Source organism: Camelus dromedarius, chromosome 14, assembly GCF_036321535.1.
Source record: "Camelus dromedarius isolate mCamDro1 chromosome 14, mCamDro1.pat, whole genome shotgun sequence".
Classification (NCBI taxonomy): domain Eukaryota; kingdom Metazoa; phylum Chordata; class Mammalia; order Artiodactyla; family Camelidae; genus Camelus; species Camelus dromedarius.
In genome coordinates, this window is record NC_087449.1 from 23,153,610 (window position 1) to 23,170,022 (window position 16,413).

At 41.3% G+C, this 16,413-nt stretch overlaps 1 long non-coding RNA gene across 1 annotated transcript; it reads right to left on the minus strand.

Moving 5' to 3' along the window:
• Positions 1-2,458: 2,458 nt before the first annotated feature.
• Positions 2,459-9,518, minus strand: LOC135322823 (uncharacterized). Its single transcript, XR_010383726.1, has 3 exons — positions 9,440-9,518; positions 9,247-9,350; positions 2,459-2,584 (listed from the first exon to the last, which is right to left on the minus strand). It is a non-coding gene; the product is annotated as an uncharacterized LOC135322823 (long non-coding RNA).
• Between the last annotated feature and the right edge of the window lie 6,895 nt (positions 9,519-16,413).

A 16,413-nucleotide genomic window follows, 5' to 3' on the forward strand; every position in this document is an offset into this window, starting at 1 on the left:
TAAGTCAGTGTTGTTATCAGATCAAACAGTTGGGCAGCCTTTGACTGGCACCAGCCCAAGTGACTATCAGCAAAGAGAAACATGCAACTTAAGTGTGTAGCATGCAAATACACTCACAAAAAAGAAAAAAGAAAGAAAGAAAAAACTTTAACATTAATATTACTCCGTTAGGGGTAAATATTTTAACTAAATGTAACCAAAAAGTAAAACCACAAAATATTTAAAAACATACCATGTATTTAGTATTTACCCTGTGCTCCCATGTATTTCTAAGTACTTTACATATATTTCATTTACTCTTTGCAATAATTCCTCTAGGTAGGTTTTATTTTCCTCACTTTACACTTGAAGAAATAGAGTCAGGATGCTTAATTGTAAAGCCCAATGCTCTTAATGATACAAAAAGACTCACCTGTAATCTCTCCACTACAAATTAATGACTGAAAATAGTGATCTGAGTCTAATTTTAGTGATGTTGCCTTTGCTGAAAATGTTTTTCAAACTGCTTTTTTTGCTATCGACTTCAGAAGCCACGGCAAATTGTTCTGTGTAGTTTTTGTGGCAGTGAATGTTCATCTCTTAGAGATGGGTTTGATTTTTTTGAAATAATTAAATGTTATTTGAAGCCAATTCTGGTGAATGAATCAGGCGTTGATTATGCTTTGAGGATTATAATTATGTAATTGGGGCTTGGGGCCCCAAGTGGGACATGATTTCAATGTTATCAAGTTATTAAACCAATTTGATTAAGTAGCTACTTGGACTTGATCCCACTCCTGTGTCCCGTAGGGTGGTGGCTTTAAAATTTTGACCCAAACCAGTGGGAAATATACAAATACCACAGTGGGAAATATATACCACAGTAGGAAGTATATTTTACATCCCAAGCCAGTGAACACACATCTGTGCAATTGAAACAAAGATTTCACAGAACAGTATGCCCTTACCTGATGCTGCACACTCCAGTGTTTTTTATTCTCTTCCATTTTTTTTTTTTTAATTGCTGGAGTAACACACTAAATTGATTTCATGTGCCACTAATAAGTGCTAACTGACATTTTGATGAACTGCTCCAGGTTTCACATCAACTAACTTTCTTCATTACTTTGGCTCAACTGTTTTCAAGGAATTCAGGGGGAAAATAGTATCTATTGATTTTAAATTATTTAACTGAATTGGTTATTATTGTTGCCACATAAAAGAATTGGATGGAAACTGCAAAGACTTGGATATGCTGCTGTAATTCCGAAGAGTTCCTCTTATTCCAGGTTTTAGCCTGACTCTTTAAAAAGCAGCTTCGGTGATAAACTAAAGGAACATTCTAATCTGAGCCTGAAGAGGAGCACAATTATCAAGCTGCAACATATTTACCAAGCCCACAGGTAATTATCATGAGCTGTATAATTACCTTGTTCTTAAAACCCGAGCCATGTGCTCACATTTGCCTTTATTTTTTAAAATTACTGGTAGTTATTTTCACCTGGTTTTAAAGTTCCACAATTGGGGAAAACATTGGCAAGGCTTAGTAAGTCTCAGTTAATAACAATAATAATATGGCCTCTTGTATCCAAACAAAATCTTTTGCTTCTATTATGTGATAAAAACGAAAGTATGTGGAAAGATCTTGTAAACTATTAGGATTATTCACTTCTGGTGATCATTTATTCACTCAGTGATATATAGTAAAGGTCTGCAATGTACCAGATACTATACACCAAATTTGATTGATTTTAATTGAGAAACGGTCTTTTCCCTGGGGAATGCAATTCTAATTCAGTAACTGCAAATTCAGCTGAAAAATACTATGAATAAGGTACTTTTAATGGCACAGAGGGGTGTTTGATTTTTGACATAGGGGAAGGTAACTTGAGGGGTTTTGAAGGGTGAGTAGGAGTTTTCTAGATGATAAGGGGCAAGTACTGAAACAGGCAACAGAAAGAGGCCAAAAAGCATCAAAGAGACTGGCATGTCTATGCAAGTTTGGTGTTAGTGAAGGCTGTGCTACTTTTGGGAGAGTAGCAGGAAATACTGAAAAAGGTAACATGTCATTCCATTTTAAGTTGATTTCATTTTAAGTCACTGCTTTAGTATGGCATAAAAGGCAATCCCATAGAGGAAAGGCGTATCAAAGGTTTTTACGCAGGGAAGTGACATAATCAGATTTAGCTTTTTAAAAAATAATTCTGACAATAATAGAGAGCATGAATTTAGCAGGTCTTATGTCAAGGACACCAGCTGGAAATCTTTTGAGACAAAGTGAAAATATTTGATGGCTGATATTGGAGATTAAACTTTCCTTAGATTACCTAAGCATCCTATGGGTATTAAGTGTATTGATCTTTACACGGGTTACCTATAGTCTTTTCTTTCTTTGTATTATTTAATTTTAAACCCTATAATCAACCTGTGATGTAGCTAGTACATACCTCCTTATCAATGAGGAATTAAAGGCGGAGAGGGCAACTTGTTCAAATTCACACAGTAGGCAGGGCCCCCAGGATTCTAGTGCAGATCTGCTTTGGGGTCCAGGTACATCAACTTGTGTAACTGTAGCTGGAGGAGGCGCTGGATTTGTGAGACTTTTCTGAAAGGAACACAGTGGAGCAAAGTAAAACCAGAATCTAGTGATGGAGAGAGCAGGATCTGGAACTAAAATGCCTGGATTCAATTCTGTGTAACTGGAGTGAGCTATTTAAAGCATGAGAGAATAATTCAAATATGCCACACCTCAGACACTCCATCTCTAAAACAGAGATAATAATAGCACCCATAAGGCTATTATTAAAAGCTATCATGAGGATTAGATGAGGTAATGTATATACAGGGCTTAGTAGAGTGCTATCTCAAGGGTTACGTAAAAAGGCAGTCATAATAATAATAACGAATTATTCATTATTTTAAAAAATCTTGGTGTCTTATTGGATGTCAGCAAAGGAAGAATTTAAGAATGGTAACATGCTTTCTAGGATGAGAGATTAAATGCACTGTGATGCTGCAGCTGAAAGAGGGGACAGTTTAAGAAGTAAAGATAAGCTCGATTTAGGTATCTGGGTTTCCAGTACTGCAGGACATGTAGACATAAATACCCAGCAGACAGACTAAAACTTGTAAGAGAACTAGGTAGTTTAAAAAGGAGACTGGATGAGATCATTCAGGCTGAGTGTGTAGACTGAAAGAGCCGTCCAAGAAATAGGACCTTAGGGAACAATATTCAAAGGTCAGAAGGAAAAAAAAGCAGAAGGTACTTGGCAGTCCTGTTAAAAGTCGGCTTATACTCCTTGTGCACCCAGCCCAAGAAAAGAGAGCCAGGTGAAAATGGAAAAGGTGTCGGGCAAAAGTGGTTGGGTTACATTAGGTGTAGCAACCTGCATTCCTATCTCCAGTTACCTTGGGCTGTTCTCTAGCTCCTGTCACGTTCCCTAGCTCCTGACCCATTCTCCAGCGCCAACTCTCCCTTACAGCTTTTGGCACCTCCTCTCCTTGGCTTCTGTGCCTTCACAGTATTGACCCTGGTTGTTGGCTTTTTAAAAATATGGTTTTTTTTTAAAGTATAGTTGGCTTACAATATTGTGTTGATTTCTGGTGTACAGCGTAGTGATGGAGATATATGCATATTCCTTTTTATATGTTTTCATTATAGGCTATTACAACGTACTGGATATAGCTCCCTGTGCTATACAGTGGGACCTTGTTGTTTATCTATTTCATATATAGTAGTTAGTATCTGCAAATCCTGAACTCCTAATTTATCCCTGCCCATCCTCTTTACCCCCTGGTAACCATAAGTTTGTTTTCTATGTCTATGTTTATATGAGTCTGTTTCTGTTTTGTAAATAAGTCCATTTGTATCATTTTTTTTTAGGTTCTACATATGAGACATATCATATGGTATTTTTCTTTCTCCTTCTGACCTTCTTCACTTAGTATGATGATCTCCAGGTCTACCCACCTTGCTGCAAATGGCATTATTTTGTTTTTTATGGCTAAGTAGTATTCCATTGTGTGCGTGTGTGTGTACATATATATGTGTGTGTGTGTGTATATATATATATATACATACATATGCATATACACACACAACATCTTCTTTATGCAATCATCTGTCGATGGACATTTAGGTTGTTGCCATGTGTTGGCTATTGTAAATAGTGCTGCTATGAAGATTGGGGTGCATGTATCTTTTTGCATTAGAGTTTCCTCCAGATATATGCCCAGGATTGGATTTGTTTTTTGACTTCCTTCTTGGATCACAAACTGAACCTGCTCACCACTCACTGCTTTCTGCTACTGACCTTGCACTCCATGACACACTAGCCATAAAAGAAACCCAAAAGCAGAAAGACAAAAAAAAAAAAAAAAAACACATTAAAATGAACTAGAAAGAGAGGCTTCAGAGAAGCTGAGAAATCAAAACATTTCAAGAAGGAAAATGGTCAACATGTCATGGCAGCAGAGAGGAAAAACAGAAAGAGGACTGAAAAGGATTTGGCATTTAGGAAGCTCCTTGTGTCTCTGAATGTGAGTGACTTCAAGAAAGTGGTAGGGATAAGAGACAAATCTATGAAGAATTGGTAACATAAACTTTATACCCCCTAATTTTCTCCATGAAGCAGAAAGAAGATCATTCTTTGATAGTGAGGAGAGTTTAGTGGGAAATCAAAATTTGTAGTCCACATAGTGATTCGCATGTGTTTAATTCTCACAGCCACCACTGGAAGTGGGTATTAACATCCCCATACACTAGGCACCTGACATGGTGAAGTCATGCAGCTGGTAGGAGGCAAACTGAGATTTCAACCCAGGTCTGCCTCCAAATTCTCTGCTTTTCTTGCTGCATTCAGATTTAGAACAGCCACCAAGGGGAACGTGGAAGTGCTGTGATAGTAATCATAGTAGTAGGATTATAAATATTATTACTCACATATAAGTATATAATACTGGTAATAATGAGTGAAATGGATCAGACAATGGTAGCGCTGATAAGAGACATGAACGCCTCTGCTCCAAATCTAACTGCAAGTAATAGCCTCACATGTAACTTTATGCCATAAAACACAGTGCCTGTGAGTACCTACAGCTACATGATGTTACTTAATACAAATGACTTCTTGTAGTTTTAATATAGCCCAAAACTATCATTCATAAACTTTCCTTTTAGATAAACAAGTTCATGCTGTATAGTACAGGGAACTATATTCAATATCTTGTAGTGACTTATGGTGAAAAAAAAGAACATAAAAATGAATATATGTGTGTTCATGTTTGACGTGCTGCACACCAGAAATTGACACAACATTGTATACTGACTATACTTCAATAAAAATAAATATTAATAAAGCAAAATAAACTTTCCTTTTGTTATAGCTAAACATGCCTTTAAAATATTTATAAAAATATAATTTAGATTTATTTTTATTTCTACTGTTAGGAAAAGTATTTTGAAAGTATTTGTAAGTATGTCAACTACAAACAGTTCCCTTGAACCTTGACTTGTATTTAATAATTCAAAAAGAATTATACTCTTTGCCACTGAAGTTAGGATCCTTTTGGCCCCCTGCTTGCTAAACTACAGAAGTCAGGAAAGTAGCATACTTTCTATCAAAAATGTAATTTAAAAAAAGATTGCTATAAAATTATAGAAAAATCTTGGAACAGGCAGCAGAAATATTTGAAAGATAATAAAGTATAACCCAGCTATCTGACAGAGAAATAAATCTTTTTAAAGCATTAAGGTTTCGTGTAGAATGGTGGGACTTGGCATTTAAGTTAGTGACATTTAAAAAGTCATTTTGTTGAAAATCTTTCTAAAGTACACATACAAAGGAGTACATATTTACTTCACAAAACAGATGATACTCAACCTGAATTATCCTTTTTGTGATGATTTCAATAATAGGGTGATTGCCCTCCGGGTATATTGAGGATTATAGGCTGATTTCCTCCCACATTAAATGGTTCCATAAAGCTATGCCTTCTTAATTCTTGTGTCTGCTTTTCATAGATTTTTTTTCCTCCTCCCTTCCCAGAGCTCATGTCTCATGGCAGCCCATATACTTGCATGGACTCATTCATGCCTGTGGTAACATTAACCAGCCCACCAAACCCATATGCATGTAAACAAAGGTGGAATTTACACCTGCCCATGCTTATTATCCACAATGCTCCTTGGAAGCCTCCCATTCTATTTGCCATGCGGCCTCCTGGCCGTAGCTTCTTTTCCTCCTGTTTCTGCCAGTTAGACTTGACTGTGGAGACGAGACCCTCAGATCTCCCTCCAAGTAGCATATGAGCTGTGGTTGGCCAACAACCTCCAGCTAGCCACGGTCGGTCCCTCCAGGTCTGCGGTATTCACACCAAGGCCATTCTCCTCCCCAGGAAGCCCCCCGCCGATGACAAAACACAGTGGGGCACCATAGCCAGGCCATTTCAGCCACACACAAGATTTCTCTAGTGGGCAGTCTGCCCCACACTCCGCAGTCACCTGGCCAAAGCTTTCTCTTGCTCTGTACTGAAGCCTGGGGCTCTTGCTGACCAATCTTCTCTCCTTCCCTCTCTCCTTTCACAAGCATCTGAACTGCTTTGTGATTTAGTTTCTCCCCATCTGCTCTTGTTCCCCTCCCCTTTATCCTTTACAAATGTTTCTGCAATATATCTTTTGCACACCTAAAAATTGGCTTGGTGTCTGCTGCCCAAGAAACCCAACTGGCACAGTTGGTAAAAAATGGCCCAAGAAAGTAGGCAGTAAAACTGGACTTGGGGACTGTTCACACATGCTTGGCTGGCAAGGAGGACCTCATTCTGAGTGGAATGTTGGGAATAGGTCATTCCTTGGCACAGGGTGGCCCCACAGTTGCTGAAGATTTCACTGGTGATGACCTGAGAATGCATCCTGGGAGAGGGGAACAGCTTTGTTTCAAGATTTAGGCATTTGAAAGATATGGGAGACTAATGCCTACAAGGACAGAGGTGTTGGCTGGTTATTTCAAAGTTCTATCTGCAGAGGGATAATGAGAAACTGAGACGTAATCAAACAGCTACAGGCACAGTGTGAGAGACGGGAGCCTGTGTGACTTGGAACATTTGCTCAGAAAATGGGACTTAACACCACTACAAGGCCCCTTGCCCACCGAGGGGATGGGGCAAATTCACTGTAGGGTGGCTCTTGGAAGCCTAGAAAAGGTGATGGTTCATGCTAATGTGGAAATGCCTGAGTTGCCATGGCAGATGGTAGAGGAAGGAATAAAAAGGCTGTGGGAAGGGTTAAACTGTACAGGGTTCATAATGTGAGGCCAGAGGGCCCATCAGAAGATTATGTTTCCACAGCAGGGCCCAGAGAACACATCGTTCTCCAAGGCTGTTGGAATGCACTGGTGAGAGAGGCGCCAGCATCATTATGAGTCCCGTGGCAGCTCTCTTTGCAGGCCAGGGATAAAGCTGTCACAAATTTGGGCTCGTTAACAGCAAAGGGGGTGACAGCACTCCAAAATAATAGAAGCCACATACCCAAGCAAATGGGAGCCAGGGGGCCACCATTTCTATAACTACCAGCAAGATGGTATAGCTGGCGGTTAAGGGGGCCTGAGCCACAGGAAGGTGTGGAAATGGCTAATGGAATCTGGTGTTCCTAGGGGCAAAGTAGAAGGGTGTCCAGTGAGAGTGCCATTTAACATCTACAATCAGAAACAGGCAAGACCAGAGAAATAGGAGGATGAAGGTACCTGCCCCAATAAAAAATCCATGATTCATTGCTCAGTTCCTGGACCTGAGACAATTTTCAGACCCAGAATGCAGTGACTGAGAGATGGCTGTGTCCTACGGAGGGATAACCCTGCAAGATCGTGGCAAGTATTAACTGTAATGATTTCCCCAAGTCCAGCCCTAAAGGCACCTACAGCCATTTACCTAGATGGGTATGCACTGGAAGAAGGGAAACAGCCACACATATTGAGGACTTTGGACGTACTTTCCAAGCTGCCATCAACACCTGAAACCCTAAGGTGTCCTCAGCATCCCCTGTTAGAGTTGGGACCCAGTAACACATGCAGTCTGGCTGAAAACCAGCTTACAGTGGGTCTCCTGGGTCCAGGAACTCAGTTGGTGGATCATTCCATCCATCATTAGTGAAAAATTAGGATTAACATTCATGGCAGTTTGACTCACTTAGGTCCTTGACTAGCAGGGTGAGAACCAGCATATTGGGGAAAGCCAAAAGGAAGCCTCTGGAACTACCACTTTCCCAAGCCAAGACAGTGAATCAAATATAATATTACATCACAAGCAATTCTCCAGTGAAGACATACGAATGACCAGTAAGCACATGAAAAAATGCTCAGTATCACTAATTATCAGAGAAATGCAAATCAAAACTACAATGAGGTTATTACCTCACACCAGTCAGAATGGCCACGATTCAAAAGTCCACAAATGATAAATGCTGGAGAGGGTGTGGAGAAAAGGGAACCCTCCTACACTGCTGGTGAGAATGAGGTTTGGTGCAGCCACTGTGGAAAACAGTATGGAGATTCCTCAAAAGACTAGGAATAGACTTACCATATGACCCAGCAATCCCATTCGTGGGCGTATACCCAGAGGGAAACTTAATTCAAAAAGACACATGCACCCCAATGTTCACAGCATTACTATTTATAATAGCCAAGACATGGAAACAACCTAAATGCCCAGTGACAGATGACTGAATAAAGTAGTTGTAATATATTTATACCATGGAATACTCCTCAGACATAAAAAATGGTGAAATAATGCCATTTGCAGCAACATCGATGGCCCTGGAGACTGTCATTCTAAGTGAAGTAAGCCAGAATGAGAAAGAAAAATACCATATGAGATCGCTCATATATGGAATCAAAAAAAAAAAAAAAAGACAAAAGAACTTATATATAAAACAGAAACGGACTCACAGACATAGAATACAGACTTGTGCTTGCCAGCAGGGAGGAGGGTGGGAAGCAATAAACTGGGAGTTCAAGATTTGCAGGCACTGACTGGTATATATAAAATAGATAAACAAGTTTATACTGTGTAGCACGGGGAACTACATTCAATATCTTGTAGTAGCAGCTCCGTTACAGCTGCTGTGCCAGCCTTACTACTGATGGTAAAGCAGACCATGAAGGCCTTCGTTACGTAGTCTGCAGCCACTGATTTGACAATTGCATTCTTTTCTATACCAATCAGAGAAGAGGATCGGATACAGTTCACGTGAAGTGGACAGTAATATTCACTTACAGTTCTGCTCCAGGGCTGTGTTAACGCTCCATACTCTGTCATAACGTAGTTCAAAGAGTCTATATCATAACGTTGATCCAAAGCGTTAGGGATATGATGCTGACCTGGCAGGACAAGAAAAAGCTGGTTTGTGTGCTGGAGGCCTTGGTAAGGCACATGAGCATTAGAAAGAAGGTGGAAGATAAAAACTCACGTAGCTGCAGGGACTTGCCACTTCAGGGAAGTTTTTAAGAGTTCCTTGACCAGGGGCAAGCCAGGATATCTCCTCTACAGTAAAAGGCAAATGCCGCATCTTGTATCTCCTGGTACAAACAAGGAAGCATGACTCTTGGTGGATTCCTCTGGGTTCTGGAGACAATCTGATCTACAACAAATATTGGGAATACATTAACTATATTCCAGCCAATAGACTTTATGACATGGAAGATTGCCAGCTTTGAGTAGAAGCTGGGGCACAAAAGAGCTTTGCAGCAAGTGTAGTCTGTAGCTCAAACATTGCTACCACTGGAATTTGAGGCATGAGGGGGTCTGCAGTGGAAGCATGTGGACAGACAATATGGGAGTGGACATGAACTGTGAAGATTTTTGTATTAAGTGTTAATACCCACCAGAGAGCATCTACCTTGGAAAAGGCACTGAAGAAGCAACTAGTTAATATTACTTGACTAGTCAATTAGCCAGCTTTCACATTGGCCATCCCAGAATTGACACAATGGGCACATGAATGAAATTGCTATGGTATCAAAGGTGGTGTCTGTGTAGGGGCTCACACAGCTTGAATACCTGCTTACCAAGGTCAGTCTAACTACTGCTGCCTCAGAGTATTCAACCTACCAGCAACAGAGACCAACACTGAGACCGAATATGGCACCATTCCTCAAGGAGATCAACAGCCACTTGGAGTCACTGAGCTCTTCTGTCCTGGAAGGGCCACCAGTTCATCTTCACAACAATAGATACCTATTCTAGGTCTGGGTTTCTCCTTTCTGCCCGAAGAGCCCCAGCTGGCATCACTGTCCCATGTGGTGTACACCATGTTTGCTTCGGGGGCATGAAATTCCACATGGCATAGCACCTGACCAGGGAGCCCACTGCACAGTGAAGGAGCTGCAAGAGTGGGCCCTTGCCCATGGAATCCAGTGATCTCTCACTATCATCAAGTAGCCAGCCTGACAGAATGTTGGAACAGCTGACTAAGGCAGCTAAAACACAATCTCAGAGGCAATACTCTGCAAGGATAGGTGACATCATTCAGGATACAGCGTATACATTAAATGAAGGACCACTACGTACCACTGGGTCTCCGAATGAAAGAGGCAGAGGAACCCAAGGGTAGAAGCAGTTGTGGTCCACTTACCACTACTCTCTATGACACTGGAGGACATTTTGCATCCTGTCCCAACACCTCTGAGCTCAGATGATGTGAGGGTCTCGTCCCCCAAAGGAGCATACTCTTGCCGAGGGGACAGCAAAGGTTCCATTTAATTACAAGCTATGGCTGCTGCTTGATAATTTGGACTTCTTGTATCTAGTAACCAGCAGGCAGGAAGAAAAGTCACCATCTTCACCAGAGTAATAGGCCCCAAACAGCAGGAGGAAGGGGGCTGCATTTCAACAGTGCGTTCCGTTTAGATGCCTCTTGGTAAATGCCTTGACCAGTTACAACCACGGATGGACATGTGTAGCAGTGTTGGCCTGAGGAGGTATGATTACCATGGAATCAGTTCCTTCAGGAACGAAGGTTTGGGTCATACCATCAGATAAGCCACTGGGAACAAGAGGTGAGTTGAGGGTGAGGGGAACTCAGAAAGGACAGTGGAGGATAGAGCCAGTGAGTACCAGTTACAGTTGAAACCAGCAACAGCATCTAGAGGTAGAGTTTGTCCCACTAACCTCTCTCCTGAAAGTTTCTTCCGAGGAAAAGAGGCTCACAGGAATCGTGGACGAGCTATTCCCCAAACATGTGTGGGAAAATGTAGCTGTGAGGCACAAGGGGTGGACCAGAGCAGCCATGCAGGCACGCCACTCAGATCTCCCTTCCAAACAACCTGCTGTGAGGAGTGTGGTCATGTGGTCGGCTGACCATCTCCAGCTGCTGCACTTTGTGACCTGGTACGGCATTCATGCAGAAGCCAGGCTCCCCCTAGGCTGCTCCCAGCTAATGTCTGAGCAGAATGGTGCTACCAGAGCTGGACCATTTCTCCCCAGCGCATGACTGCTCAAGCAGCATCCTTTGCTAGGGCACTTGGCATCAGCCTTGCCACACTGCACTTTGGGGCTCTTTCTACAAGACCCCCCTTCCCTTCCTCTCTCCTTCCACAGGGATCAGACCTCTGTTGTGGTCTGAGAGCCCACCCCAGCTATCCTGGCTCCCTCACCAATTTATCCATCACATGCATTTCCCCCAGTACATTTCCTTCCCATCTCATTCTATTTTGGGGTCTTGCTTCTCAGAGGACCCAAATGGAGACAGACTGTTTTTTCAACTTTGATATATTTAGAACTCCCTACAAACTTTGATATATGTTCATCCTTCTGTTTTATTCTTCTGCCATCTTGTGTAATCCACTTCAGTTTTATTCCCTTCGTCTCCAGCCCCTGGAACATTTCCATGCTATGTTTGTTAATCTCTGCTAGAATCTGACATTCAAATGCACTTTTAAGACCATATCTAATTAGCTCAACCCTGACAGCAGTCTTATCACTGATTAGTAATGGATTACAGTCCTTGGACAATCACTGCTTTTGAAGCCAAGCTAACAAGTACTTCATATCGTCAGTACATAAATTATCTGGTCTCATTTAGCAGACAGCTAAAACACATATTAAACTTTCCTTCACAGATTCTACATTTCCACCTCCCCTCTGGGCCAACCAAGGTGGGGGTTTTCAAGTTAATTCTCCCCATACCTCCACAAGTATATTGCTGGATCTAAACACCTAGTATTCCCTGGTTAAAGTCTGCATTTTTTTGTAGAATCATTAGGGTTTGAGCGACCCACTCAAAGGAGTGTTTCTACAATGGCCTCTGTTTTCAGCTAATTTTACATCCCTCCACTTTGCTGTCTGCCAGTTCTCTTGCCAGCTCTCCCATTTCTTTTTTGGTTGTAATATTCCACTGCCCCTTCTGCTTTTGCACTCAACTGTCCATTTACGGGCAGCATTTTGCTTTTCTTCATCCAGCAAGAGAAACCCAACCTTTGAAACTGTATGATTCTAGAATAGTTTTCACATGAGCACAGACCTTTTTCCTAATATACTTTTCAGCTGGAGAACTTATTTCTTACACAGAAAGATTCCAAAATCAGGCATGACAAAGAAAACCTCAGTAAAGTAGGCTAGTGCTAATTCCAGAGTACTGTTGGGAAGTTTCCTGGGTGTTCATAATTACAGGAACCTACATCTTTGATGCAAATGCACATTTAATACAACTGTAAATGTTTCACTGAGAGAATGTCCATTCACAAAGCTCACCCAAGTTTCCACTGAGTTGAATCTAACACAGCACAAGCATATCTATATCTGCCGCATAATGACCACCTTAGAGAACCATATGCCTGAAGGAGTTTTAGGGAATCAGCTGTGCTGTATTCTCCTGCCTTCAGGCAGAATTGTACATAAACACCCAGATAGGAAAAAGCTTCCCCAGAAAGAGTCAGTAACCTCACTCTAGTATTTAACAGTGAGTACAGTGAGGAACACCCAGATAGGAAAAAGCTTCCCCAGAAAGAGTCAGTAACCTCACTCTAGTATTTAACAGTGAGTACAGTGAGGAATTTCTTCTTTGAATATTGAAATCCCTCTGTTACAGCTTGAATATATTTTTGATTATAAGTCTGATACAGAGGTTACAAATTCTTGTATGTTTTTTAAAACCTCATTTCTTTTTCTTTTTTTATGGAGGTACTGGGGATTGAACCCAGTACCTCCATAAAAAAAGAAAAAGAAAGAAATGAGGTTTTAAATATGCTAAGCACATGCCCTGCCTTTGAGCTATCCCCCCACCCCCTTATGTGCTTTTTTAATGCAATGAATAAACATATTCTCCAAGTTGCAACTGTTTATTTTCATGTTAATCAAAATATGACTTTTCTATTTTAATCAAAATATGACTCATTCATTCACTCAATAAATAAATATTTTAAAATTTCAATCCATCCTTTTAGCAGATTTTTTTCAAGTCACTTCTACCTTTGGAAAGTTACCGTGGACTCATGGCTCCTTTGATAGACTCAGTACCTTCCAATTACTGTGATCACTGTTTCTGCCAAATTTGTCACCTTTTGCCCAGTGACTAATTTCTGCCCTCTGTACTGTTGTTGATGTAAATTTAGGCATTAACAAAAACATCCGTTTTGACAACAGCAAGACATGTTTGGCTCTGCTCTTTCCTCCTTTGGGATCTGGTATCATACACCTTCCGAGGAGCCCTAATCCCTTTACTGAAAAATTTCGGAAGGAGAAAAACTATGGTGACTAGGGGTACACATTACATTTTCCCCCATGACTAATGAAAGTAGTTTTCACTAAGACCTGCAGGGTACAGAGCAGTTAGCCAGGTGAAGTGAAGCGGAGGGGCAGGTGCGTTTTAAGAGGTGGGGATGGGGGTCGGATCTAAGACAGCAAGATGACAAGTAAACAAGAAGTAAAATCATGTGTACAGTGGTCACCCCATCCATGGGGGATACGTTCCAAGACCCCAAAAGGATGCTGAAACTGTGGACAGGACTGAACCCTACATATACTGTTTTTTCCTATAAATACATACCTGTGATAAAGTTTAATTTATAAGTTAGGCACATTAAGAGATTAACAACAATAACTAATAATAAAATAGAACAATTGCAACAATATAATGGAATAGAAGTTATGTGAATATGGCCTCTTTCTCTCTCAAAACATCTTACTGTACAAATTTAATGCCTTTTCCATCTTAACTAAGCACTTACCATGCATGGTGGCATAGCTTTTGCAGCAGAGACTAGAAGCTAGCATGAATTCTTTTTCCTCTTTCACAATTTCACAGATATAAGATTTGCTTTTATCATAGATCTTGGCAAACATGGCATATGACTTTTTTCCCTTTCCTCGTTAAGTCAAGAACGTTCACTTCTTCACTTAAAGGACGCCCTTTTTAGCTACTCTTTGGCACAAGGAAACGGGCAGCTGTACTACCCTGGTGCTGTGGGGCCGTGATGAAGTAAAATAAGTGCTCCTTGAACGTAATCGCTGAGATGCCCCAACAGTGGGCCTGGTAACTGAGATGGCTACTGAATGACTAACAGGCAGGATCCATAAATAAAGGGATATTTCACATTCTGGATGGGATGGAGCAGGATGGCTCGAGATTTCATCCAGGCTACACAGAATGGCACACGATTTAAAACTTACAGACTGTTTATTTCTGTAATCTTCTGTTTAATATTTTCAAGCTGTGGAAGGTGAAACTGCAGATAAGGGGGTGACTGCTGAGAGGTAAGGGGATGTGAAAGCACTGTGGAAGCATATCAGAGCAACACCTCACGTGGGAATTGCAAATGTTGGTAAGAAAAGGCTTTCTGAACTAAGTGACTATTGGCTTAGGTAGAAAACTTCCCAACGTTCACCAGAATCCAGTACTGCTTTCCTATCTGAACATCTGAAAGGCTTGGCTTCCTGGATCCCCTCTAATAAGTCTAGGCCGTGTAGCAAGTACAGACTAATGAAGTGCGAGCAAGGGGCCAACAATATTCTAGATGGTGGAACCTCCACCACCTGGATCCTCGAATGACTGAGTAAAACACAGTGTCTTTGTCTGCTTACTACAGGCTTAGTGTGAGTAACAAATACTCTTCTATGTGTTGAGCCATTGAAACCTGGAGGTTGTTGGTTGCTGTAACAAACCTGGTCTATCATGATGAATACAGCCTCAGGTCTCCCTTACTCCCCTTGGGGAAGCTTGACACTTCTTGGGTTGGCACCAGCAGGGAGGGCAATCAGGCATCAAGATATCAATTTGCAACCCAAGCTTATTCATAAAAGCCATCAGGAAGGTAAGCTTTACTGTCTCCTAATCCAAGTTTCCTTCTAAGAAGTGATGCTGTCAGGCAGAACAGTAGATTCAAAAAGATTTAGTCTGTTTACACTAGTTATGATCAAATCTGTGGGAGATATAACAGGCCAATCCCCAGGAAGTTCTGGAGGTAACTCCACCCGAATTATGGTTTATTGCACATGCATGTAGTTCTTCTCACTATGCTATATTAATATGGGGGGTGGGGGGGTTATGAGACCTGTAGCAGAGGCAACTCAGTCCCTACACAACTGAGCCTGAGCGGGACCTCCTGCTCTGTGTCATCAAACTCCCACTCTCAGTTTATCTCCATTGTGAAATCATAAAAATGTCAACAATTTACAGTCAATTTATCTGTCTGTGTCTTTTCTTATGGGCCCAACACATTCTCCTAAACCCACTAGATTAATACTTTGTATTTCTCTTAATATAACCCACACATGACATGCAGAAGAGTTCCAAGTATACTTCACTATATAATTACACCTTTCAAAATCCTTTGTTGATGATTGTTATAATTTTGTTTGTTTAATATCACCTTCTTCCCATTAAAATGTAGACTCCACAGGGGCAAGGATGCTGTGTGTTCTGTGCTCTGCTCCTGTCCCCAGAACTTAGCACAGGTCCTGGCACACAATGGGTACACAATACGTATTTGTTGAATGAATGACTCATGCTCCAAGAATCACTTGTAGTTGCAATGAAAATAATAGATTGGAATTCAGTGAGACTAGAAGCAGAGCGTCCAGATGGAGACCAGCAGTTCTTCAAATGAGAGATGATGATGATTCAGATCAAGGCAGTCACGGGGGTTGGAGAGCAATGAACAGACCTGAGACATATTTAGAAGGCAGAGCAGAAAGGACTTGGGGATTGATCGGATGTTAGGAGATTTGCAGGAGCGAAAGTCGAGTTCCACCTTGGGCACTGACTTGGGCAAGGGAACCCTGAGGAGGTCACAAGGTAGATGACAGTGAGTCCAGTTGGTTTGGACTCCCATGACCTGTTCAGGTGCCAATGCCCAGTCAGCAACTGTGTGTATCAATTCTGAACTCAGGAGAGTGGCCTGTGCCTGAAAAGTAGTTCTGGGAAAAAGCATAGCCATAGAAATTTTC